We start from the raw sequence: 9,197 nt of genomic DNA, 5'->3' as shown, positions 1-9,197 counted from the left end.
AAATCAATTTTTGAAAGAAATTATTTTACTAAATTATCTAAGAAATAAAGAAAAGAATTAATGTTTGAAACCATTATTATCGAGCCCGTATTTTGGTTCCGGAGCCCGGTACAAACTTGTTATAGTATTTGAAAGATAACTGTGAAATTTGGTGAAAAACGGAGTTTATTTGACGTGAATTGGACTTCCGGTTGGAGAGTTATGAACTTTGAGAGTTCTTGATGAAAATATTGAGTTTTGAGGTTTAATTCATGATGTTGCATGTTAGTTTGATGATTGGATCGTATGAATAAGTCCGTGGGATGTTTTTGAGGTTATGTGCATACTTGGTTTGGAGTTTCGGGTAGGTTTCAAGATGTCACAGGCTTAAAACCAAATGTTGCAGGTTCAGAGAAGTTGCAGGTCTCTGAACCCGCCAGTGCGGTCCGCACGAAAATGTGTGCGACCGCAGAAGGGGCCAGTGCGGTCCGCGGTCGGCCTTGTGCGGTGCGCGGTGGAGGGCTGTGCAGCCGCAGTCGACTTTGTGCAGTCCGCACAGGGCACTGGACTGCAGTACCCTCAGGAAGGCCTGTGCGGCCGCAGTCCATTTTGTGCGGTTCGCACAGGGGATCTGGGAGGGGTATAAATAAACGGGATTTTCAGTTATTTTCATTTTTCAAAACACCAAAAACATAAGAGATGATTTTTCAAACAACCCTTTTTCTCCAAAACATTGGTAAGTGATTTCTAACTCATTTTCTTCACTCTTTAACATCTTTTAACATGATTTCAACTTCAAATCAATGATTTTCATGGGAAAATTGGGTGTTTTGGGTAGAACCTAGGTTTTCAAAAATTGGGGATTTGGACCTCGATTTGAGGCCGATTTCAAAACAAATCATATATTTGGGTTCGTGGGGGAATGGGAAATCGGATTTTGGTTCGAACCTCAGGTTTTGACCATGTGGGCCCGGGGGCAATTTTTGACTTTTGGGGTAAAACTTTAGAAAATTTATTTTCATGTATTGGGGTTGATTCATTTAGCATTTATGATGTAATTAAGTAACTTGTGACTAGATACGAGCGAATTGGTGGTAGAATCAAGGGGTAAAGCTATAGTTGAATCGTGAATTGTGTTCGTAGCATCGAGGTAAGTGTTTGGTCTAACCTTATCTTGAGGGATTAGGAGTTAAGTCTTATTTGCTACATGATAATTGTGGAGTACGACGTATAGGCATGGTGACGAGTATCTATACGTTGGTGTCAAGCATGCCCGTGAGTCTTGTATTGTAATTGTTATGACTCCCTTGTGGTTTATTGCGCTTCATATGTTACTATCACCATTGTTCCCTTGCTGGGATGTTTGTTTGATATTAATGATCTCTTGCCAGGATGGTCGCCTTATAGTAATGATCCCTTGCCGGGATGTTTGTTTTGATAGTATTGTTCCCTTGCCGGGCGGTTCGTTTTGACAGTATTATTCCCTTGCCAGGATATTGTTGGAATATCATTATTCCCTTGCCGGGAAGTTGTTATATTACTCTTGTTCCCTTGTCGGGATTCCTTGTGATTATTGTTGACTTGTAACTGTGAGCGGGTGGTACGCTTACCACAAGATATAATGAAATAGGAGCGGGTGGTACGCCTACTACAAGATATAATGAAATGGGAGCGGGTGGTACGCCTACCACAAGTTAAATGAAATGGGAGCAGGTGGTACGCCTACCACAAGATATAATAAAATGGGAGCGGGTGGCACGCCTGCCACGAGATAAATGAAATGGGAGCGGGTGGCACGCCTGCCACGAGATAAATGAAATGGGAGCGGGTGGCACGCCTGCCACGAGATAAATGAAATGGGAGCGGGTGGTACGCCTACCACGAGATACAGGAAATGGGATCGGGTTGCACGCCTGCAATGAGGTGTAAAAAGAAAGTGAAATCTGCCTTTGTTTTCCTTACTCTTGTTAGTGGTTGATTTTGATTCCTTTATAATTCTCTTGATATTCCATTTTACATGTTATTCCCCGAAGCATGTTTCCCCCTCCTATCTTTATTTGTTTATTTCTGTATTTCTTTTTCGTTGTATATATATTTGAACTGCACATGTTTACTTGGTAGTCTGGTCCTAGCCTCGTCACTACCTCGCCGGGGTTAGGCTAGACACTTACCAGCATATGGGGTCGGTTGTTCTAATACTACACTTTACACTATGTGCAGATCCTGGAGCAGCTTTTGGACCGTAGTGTGGAGGCTACCTTCAGTCCACGCGGAGATCCAAGGTAGACCTGCAGGCGTCCGCAGGCCCTGGCGTCTCCCTCTATCCCTATTTCCTGTTTCATTTTCCTTTTATTCAGAAACAATGTATTGTCATTTTCTTCAGACTTTGTATGTAGTAATCTCTTAGACCGTCCGTGACATTTTGGCACCAGGTTTTGGGTGCTACAGGTTTTAAGAGTTGTAGTAGATGCAGATTTCAGATATTTAATTGTTATCTCTGCTTAATTATTTAAAGTTCTGCTGTTTTCATGTTATCGCCTTATAGTTATTTTAAAGAAACAACCGATTAATGAAGTAATAGGATCAAAGGTTTGGCTTGCCTAGCTCATATTAGTAGGCGCCATCACGATTCCCGAGGGTGGGAAATTCGGGTCGTGACAATATTATCCAGAATTATTTTATAAATACAGTATAGGTTAACAAATATTATATGAAAAAATGAGATGAGAAAGGAATACTTATAGTTTTAAATATGATATAAAAATATATTCGTATACCTAAGAAAAGGTTATACTCAATCTAAGATATTATACAAGCAAGTATGTGAAATTCGGAAATGTACTAAAATTGGATCTCATAGAACATTAAAATTTATGTTATATAATGCTCAACAACAACAACAACAACAACAACGACCCAGTATAATCCCACAAGTGGGATCTGGGGAGGGTAATATGTACGCAGACCTTACCCCTACCCCGAAGGGTAGAGAGGCTGTTTCCAGGAGACCCTCGGCTCAAAAAAGCAATAGGAGAAGATATATTAGTACCATAAAAATGCATAATAAAAATAACAACAATATATAAGAGATATAAAATACAGAAATACGAAATACGAAAATACGAAATAGATGGCTGGTATAAGTATAACTAGAAGGTAAAACACTGCATCAATAGATGACCAATGACCTTCCTAGTCTAACTCCTAACTGGATAGTCTCACTCTATTGTGCTGTAGAAATATTCACACTCTCCCCTAACCTACAACCTTAATGCTCGACCTCCATAATTCTCTATCAAGGGCCATGTCCTCAGTAATCCTAAGTCGCGCCATGTCCTGTCTGATCACCTCTCCCCAATACTTCTTAGGTCGTCATCTACCTCTCCGCGTGCCTACTACAGCCAGTCGCTCACACCTCCTCACCGGTGCATCAGTGCTCCTCCTCTGAATGTACCCGAACCATCTGAGTCTTACTTCTCGCATCTTGTCCTCCATGGGGGCCACACCCACCTTCTCTCAAATATCTTCATTCCTAATCTTATCCATCCTTGTATGCCCGCACATCCACCTCAACATCCTCATCTCTGCTACTTTCATCTTCTGGATGTGTGAGTTCTTTACCGGCCAACATTCAGTTCCATATAACATGGCAGGCCTAACCACTGCTTTATAAAACTTACCTTTTAGTAACGGTGGCACTTTCTTGTCACACAAGACTCCCGACGCTAACCTCCACTTCATCCACCCCACCCCTATACGGTGTGTGACATCCTCGTCAATCTCCCCGATCCCCTGAATAACCGATCCAAGGTACTTGAAACTACCTCTCTTGGGAATGACTTGAGAGTCAAGCCTTACTTCAACTCCCGCTTCCGTCGGCTCAACTCCAAATTTGCACTCGAGGTATTCCGTCTTCGTCCTACTCAACTTGAAACCTTTAGACTCAAGAGCATGTCTCCAAATCTCTAGCCTCTCGTTGACGCCGCCTCTTGTCTCGTCAATTAGAATAATGTCATCCGCAAATAGCATGCACCATGGAACCTCCCCTTGAATATGATGAGTCAGTGCATCCATCACCAGAGCAAATAGGAATGGGCTGAGCGCAGACCCTTGGTGCAACCCCGTAATAACTGGAAAGTGTTCAGAGTCGCCTCCTACTGTCCTAACCCGAGTCTTAGCTCTTTAAAATGAGAAAAATAAAAAAATATTATCTAGAACAGCAAAACGTGTAGTGTGCTTTGAAAGTTGTGCCCATTTGGAGAACGTACCAACTTGAGCTAACTCAAAAGTGAAACAAAATGTAAAGTTGAGCGATTTTTTAGAATTAACTTAAATAAACACCTATCTAATCGTTTAAACTAGAAATAATCGATAAATTTATAATGTGTATATATATTTTATATACATAAAAATATATTTGCATATATATATTTATATTTAATAAATAAAACTGTAAATTCGTCTGACTATTTTTATAAAGATTTCTTTTTCTTTCACTTCACATTACTTCATTGCACCATGCGATAGTGATGTATATACGAGTAACATTCAATGGGAATCAGGGAGATTGAATTTTAGCAGGTGACAGGTAAAGATAAGTTAAATTTATTGTTTTTATTTTTTGGGTCGAAAGTTTAATATATTTTAATTCTGTATTTGACTTTAAACTAACAAAAGAGGGGATGCAAATAGTTATACTTGAAAAAACTCTATTCTGATCAACTAACAACTTGATTGGATTGTTGTTACATGTAGTACTTTCATCAATATAGTACTTTCATAATGTATTGCATTGTATTGTATTACATTGTATTATAATGTTTGATAAATATAATGGTTGGATAGATTGTATCGTTTGTTGTCGTTTCATGATGTCATACACCAACAATATGAAGAATAAACTTGCAACAATATTAAGAGAAAATTAGATACGGAGTAGAATTAGTATATAAAAAAGTAGAGTAAAGGATAAAATATGATCATTTAATAATAAGGAAGGGCAAGATGAGAGGAAAAAGCAAGGTAACGACGCCACCACACCAAATCAGTCGTTCCATAAAGTAACACATTTCATCGTTACGTAACGATAGATTTAACGATATAATATAATATAATACAATAAATAACAACTATCCAAACAAGCTGTAATTATTCTTTCCATTTTCTCTCTCATTACTTTTAACTTTCCTAATTTTTAACCTATGGAAAAACAAATCAAAATGTTAACTTATGCTATCCCACTTATTTCAGCTACAATTTAAAAAAAAAAAAAATCCTACAATAATTATCTTTAAAAATAAGTATCTTATACTTATTGACTTTTCTACTCTCACATGCGTCTATCTAACACCGGCCACGCCAAATTCGCCTCATTTATTGGGTCCCTCCATTTTCTTTAATTGGAGGTGAAAGTTTCAATCCTTATTGAGGCAAAAAGTATATGTGATTTTTCTTATATATCTAAGTTTATCGGACAAAATATCTAATACTTGTAATAGTAGAAATATAATATTCAGTAAAATAGTCGAGGTCAATATATGCCTGAACACCATAGATATAAAAAATAAAAATAAATAGAAGAAGAGTCATTGCTTAACTACTAGATATGTCAAAGGAAGACCTACTACTTCCACTTTTGTTACAAAATTGACATTTTTACCCAAAAAATTATGACGTATTTCATTAGTTAAAACTAGTTCAAAAATGACCTTTTAAATATAATTTCAAACATGATGTGACATTTCTTAAATAATTTTTATTTCTATATTAAACTGTTATTTTAATTGTCTTTTTCTCGAACTCAATACAATCATAAAGTCAAAGGAATAATTCTTAATTTTATACAGATCAAATCATCTCTAATTTAGTTAGTAAAAAAAAAGACTAGAGTATATGTATATATCAAGAAGAAAATGAAAAAGGAAATATTGAAAGTGTGAAAGGACACAACTGAATAAAGAGAAAATAACTCCATTGAAATATGAAAGGTGCATGAGCCAGGGCCAACGTCTTAAACTCCATCTTAAAAGCCAATCTCCAAATTTAATTTCATATCTTTTTATTGAGATTAAATTTTCTGCGTCAAAATGTGTAAAACATATTTACATAAATATTACTTCGAACTTATAATAATATTAATTGATAACCTAGAAGAATTAATAAATTAATCAAATATGTTGTAATAGTTTAAGTTACGCACGGGAAGACTACGTATAATAGACTCTTGTGGTCCGACCCTTCTCCGGACCCAACACATAGCGGGAGCTTAGTGCTATGGGCTACCATTTTGATGGGGAACCTTGGTGTAACTAGTAAAGTTGATTCCATGTGACCAGGAGGTCACGTGTTCAAGTCGTGGAATAGCCTCTTGCAGAAATAGAGGGTAAGGCTGCGTAGAATAGACTCTTGCGGTCCGGCCCTTCCCCGAACCCCGCTCTTAACAGGAACTTAGTACACTGGGCTATTTTTTTTATGTTGTAATAGTTTAAGTTACACTAGTGTTTAGCTGTAAAACGGGTACAATTGAATTTATAGGTGGTTTCTAGACAAGTTAACTAATTTGATCCTAAAATAATAAAATAATTGAAGCATAATATAATACTTAAGCCTCAAAATGTAGATAAAAATGGCAGAAATGACAATTACGGGAACAAGATTTTCGGACACAGCAATAATGAGATCCAAAAGCAAGAAAGACAATTATATTAAGCTTTGTATAGAATGTAGTGTAAGTTAGCCAGAAAATTTGTGTCCTTTACAATGATAATTGGGCTCGCTATTTATAGTTGTGTCTAGGGAAAGAGTTCCTAGGATCGTGCTATCCTTTAATGACAATTACGAGTATCATTGATGAAAGTGTAACGGTGAACATAAATGCCAAATTCTTTTTAAAGGGCCGTCGTCCTTAATGCTTCAGAATATTCCTTATTAAACGCTATCGGGATCAAAGTATTTAATATATCTTTATGAGCGTTATCCTTTCCGGTGATAAGCGGAATAACTGTGTTCATTCTTCGACCATCCTCATCTTGGGTTCCACGTGTCTTTCCTTTGGATGACCACATATCATAACATATTTTACCATATACAACTAGTTATATAAAAAAGTTACCTATATTTTTTTAAAAAAAATAACTTGACAAATTTATGAACTCCAATTAAAATGGAAAGTGAAAAGTGTACCAAATATCTCCATTTCCACTTGTGCACAAAGGGAATTTCCAATCGGAATCACATTATGGAAAAGCATTTCCTTTTCCGACCTTCTCACGCGGAAAACAAATTCGGCTGCATGCAAAATGAGTACTCATTTTCCTACTTACCAAACATCATTGACCTCCAATCTAATCTAACGGTTGGAATTCATAGGTATAGGGGTTAACTCTAACTGTTCAATGTTGAGAAAAAAGTATGAGACCTTTTTTGTTAAACTAATTAAATAAGAATTTGGAAGGTAAATTCTAGTTAAGCATAATTAATTCTAGATTTGAGATGAGTAATATGAATAAAAAAATAACTGAGTATAAATATTGGCAATGATTATGGCCAAATTTAATAGCATAAAGAGAGATGCATTAAGTAACATTAAATGATAATAAAATGTAAATAAGGGAAAAGATTCACTCAATCTTGAGTGAAGCGGATCCTCTTTTATTTGATAAAGATGAATGATAACAGATACAAGAACCTTAGCACCCTTTTTGGATCTGATGAAGGTCTGAGATCACAGATCGTCTAATCTCTTTAAAAAGGTATGTTTATATATTTTCTAGAGAGAGGGAAAGGGAGAGGGAGAGAGAGAGAGAGAGAGCCCCTTTTTGGGAGGTCTTCTCTTCCTATTTATAATGAGTATCCATAGAAAATCCTAAAAAAGTACGATTAAAGGGAATATTCAATAGTATATTCCCTTTGAGGATTCCAAAGCAAACTAGCTGTTTCATCACTGCCCGACATCGGCCTTATTGATGATTGTCCGACCTCGACCTTATTGATGACTGTCCGACTTCGGCCTGCCCGACCTCAACCTTATTGATGACTGTCCGACCTCGACCTGCCCGACCTTAACCTTATTGATGACTGTCTGACCTCGACTTTATTGTCTCCGCGTGTCGAATTTCTCTGATCTGATTTTGACCCATACATGCAACATGTGGAGAAAACATAATTTGATTTGGAGCTACCTTTTGATATTTAAGTGAGGCAATGACACTACAATAATATATTTCTTAACATGCGAAGAAATTCTAGAAGACACAAGCAGAGATGGATACACCTTGCGACAAGCGATTTCGTCGAAATTTTTATAAAATAAGAGTATATATAGATAGTACACAAAATAAAAATATAAGTATAACTATAAAAAAATGACACTGCTTGTCATTATAGTAATTTATTCATTTGTTCATTCTTTTCAAATGTTGACACCGATTACCAAAAATATTACGTACGCGTGCGGGTACAAGCACATGCCATTTAAAATAAGACTCTTGGTTAAGGACCAAATTGATTGAACCATCAGCTACCGAATTAGCGTTGCATGTAGATACGAGCAATAGAGACCACCTAATTCCTAGCCAAGCGATTGACAATATCACCATTCCATGAGGCACAGACCCTCCAGACAACAACACATGCATCATTGCTCATAATATTCTCGCCTTGTGTGTAATCTCCATACTTAACTTCATCACCTAACCATTGTCGCTAACCCTTTTTATCACTAGTCATCATCACAAATTAGCTCTACAACCAATTTTCACCACATGACCACTTCATTAGCTATCATCATAAGTCACCATTTCACGTTCTTAATCTATCTTCGACTATCAACAGACAACCACCACTTGCCATCGTTACACAACCACCATCGCTTGCCTCCTCCACCCGTCATAATCGCCAATGACCACCATCCTACAACAATCATCGCCATCCACCGTTGCTATCAGCTGTCACTTATTTTTAGAATGAATTTTTTTAAATAAATCGTTTATATAACATTGTGTAAGTTAATATTGTTTTCTAAGATTGAGATGTTAAGAACACAAATAGTCTTGAATATTTGGTGTTTAAATCTAGATACACTATCTTAATAATGAAATGTGTATTTAAATTCAAATATATAATTAATGAATTTCATTTGACACATATTCGAATTAGTCGAACAAATAAATTTCTAAGGAGAAATGTCTAAAGAAAAAGAAAAAAATACTCATAGGGTT

Source organism: Nicotiana tabacum, chromosome 18, assembly GCF_000715075.1.
Source record: "Nicotiana tabacum cultivar K326 chromosome 18, ASM71507v2, whole genome shotgun sequence".
NCBI lineage: Eukaryota > Viridiplantae > Streptophyta > Magnoliopsida > Solanales > Solanaceae > Nicotiana > Nicotiana tabacum.
This window is presented reverse-complemented; position numbering follows the sequence as displayed.